The sequence below is a fragment of the Pelophylax lessonae genome (assembly GCF_965119305.1).
Source record: "Pelophylax lessonae genome assembly, chromosome: 6".
Lineage (NCBI taxonomy): Eukaryota > Metazoa > Chordata > Amphibia > Anura > Ranidae > Pelophylax > Pelophylax lessonae.
The window spans coordinates 11,176,481-11,178,814 of NC_138773.1; the positions used below are offsets into that span (position 1 = coordinate 11,176,481).

Sequence of the window (2,334 nt, forward strand, 5' to 3'; positions counted from 1 at the left end):
GTTTGAAGACCCCTGCCCTAGAGCATGTCCTCAGTCTCCGTTGCCTGTAGTATGTTCTCAATCTCAAGTAGTCACGTGTAACATGTCCCCAGTCTCTGACAGTCTCCTGTAGCATATCTCTAGTCTCTGACAGTCTCCTGTAGTATGTTGCCAGTCTCTGACCATCTCCTGTAGCATGTCTCTAAGTCTAAGACCTTCCCCTGTAGCCAGTGCTGTATTTTGGCCTATGCCGACAAGGCCCAGGCCTAGGGCAGCACTTTGCAGGGGGGGGGGGCAGCAAAATAGCCACCCCTGCCTCCACCTGAGACTCTATTGGCCACTGGTTGCTAGAGCTGCCTGGCGTCCAGCAACCAGTGACGCCATGGCCGTGACTCCCTGGCCCTGCCCCCCCTTCTCTCTCTCATCCCCTCTCTCTCTCTCATCCCCTCTCTCTCTCTTCCCCCGTTTTCTCTCATCTCCCCCACCCCTTTCTCGCCCACCACCTCCCCTCTCTTGCCCACCACCACCTTCTCTCTCGCCCACCACCTTCTCTGTCTTGCCCATCACCTTCTCTCTCTCGCCCATCACCTCTCTCCCTCTCTTTCTCCCACTCCCCCATCTCTCTCTCTCTCTCTCTCTCTCTCTCTCTCATCCCCCCTCACCCTCCCTTACCCGCCCCCCTCTCTCTCATCCTCCCCCTCCCTCACCCACCCCCCTCTCTCTCATCCTCCCCTTCCCTCACCCACCCTCCTCTCTCTCTCCCACCCTCTCTTTCCCATACCCTCTCATGAGATCTCAGGGGTTCTTGCTAGGAGGGAGTCACATCCGTTAAACAGGAAGGGGTGGGCAAATTTACATAGGAGGGCGCCAATTTTAGTCTTGCCTAGGACAGCACAAAACCAAAATACACCACTGCCTGTAGCATGTCTCTAGTTTCTAATTAAAAGGTGAGCTTGACAAAGAAAATAGAAAGTCCAGAACATTCAGGGTATGTTACATAATACAGCATGTCAGGTCACAGACATCTGAACAAGGATAAATTTAGATGTATTTCTTGAGCTCATCGTACAAGACCAAGACAAAAGCACCACCCATTTCTCTGAGCGCATTGGACCAGGCACCCTTGATGAAAGTCCTGCTACCCTCATCTCTTGTAATCTTCTTCCAGAAGTCAGTTGTGCCACTGTACATGATCTCGGCTCCTTTTCTTCCAGACTGCATCATTATATGATGATGGACTGTGCCAAATGGGTAACAGGCAAAGCCGGCCACTGCTGTTACTGTCTGAGCAATCATCCAGCTGATGAATGTGTGTGCTCTTGGGATCTGAGGCATTAGCTTTAGCTGTGTCGTAGATTCCAAAATAGCAGCTCTGTAAATGATGATTCCCTGGACAGACACGTTGAAACCTTGGTAGAGACCTTTAAGCTAATTGGATCTGAAAATCTTGGCAAGAGAATCGCCAAGACCCTTGAATTCTCTGTCAGCGCCGGCCTTTCCAACATCAGCAGCTATATGGGTTTGAGCAGTCAAGTGTGTAGATGGAGCACAAGGCGGTGGCTCCAGCAAATGCCAGGTTTCTGACAAAGTAACACCAGAACTGGGTCTTCTTGTCAACATTATCAAGGAAGATCTTCTTGTACTTGACTTTGAAGGCAAAGTTCAGGGCCTGGGTTGGGAAATGCCTGCTCACACTGGCGAGGTTACCATGCCAGAAGGACAAGAAACCTTGTTCTTTGGAGATACGGACAAAGCAGTCCATGATTTCTTTGTATTGCTTGTCAGCTGTAATTTGTTTGCTTGTATGTTGGACTTGCAGCAAAAGCTTGACTCATTCAATGGGTGCTACAGTGGTCTTGGAGATAGCAGCAGCCACACCGCCTTCCAAGAAGTCCTTGGCGAAGGAGATTGCGGCATCGGTCATGATGGCGGTCGATGTTCGCGGAGAGTGGCTGCAGCACTGAGCATCCAAGGGCCTGGCTTTTTTTTCCCCAAAATATCAACCAGTAAGATTACCAGTTACATTTTATAAATAAAAAGTATGCTTGACAAAAAAAAAAATAGAAAGTCTAGAACAGTGATGGCGATTGGCGAACCTTGGCACCCCAGATGTTTTGGAACTACATTTCCCATGATGCTCATGCACTCTGCAGTGTAGTTGAGCATCATGGGAAATGTAGTTTGAGTGCCGAGGTTTGCCATCACTGGTCTAGAAAATTTAGGGTATGTTACATAAGCTAGTCTCTAACAATCTCCTGCACTATACTACAGCCTATGACCTTCTCCAGTAAGGTTATTGGTCTGAGGCCCTATTCAGATCTTGCATAGGGGGAACAATCGTCCCCCCCCCCCCAC

General features: G+C 49.6%; 1 pseudogene across 1 annotated transcript; it reads right to left on the minus strand.

The window, feature by feature from the left end:
* Positions 1-928: 928 nt before the first annotated feature.
* LOC309558206 (ADP/ATP translocase 2-like) lies at positions 929-1,927 on the minus strand (annotated as a pseudogene). The gene has a single exon. The product of its transcript is annotated as an ADP/ATP translocase 2-like (transcript).
* Positions 1,928-2,334: the final 407 nt, after the last annotated feature.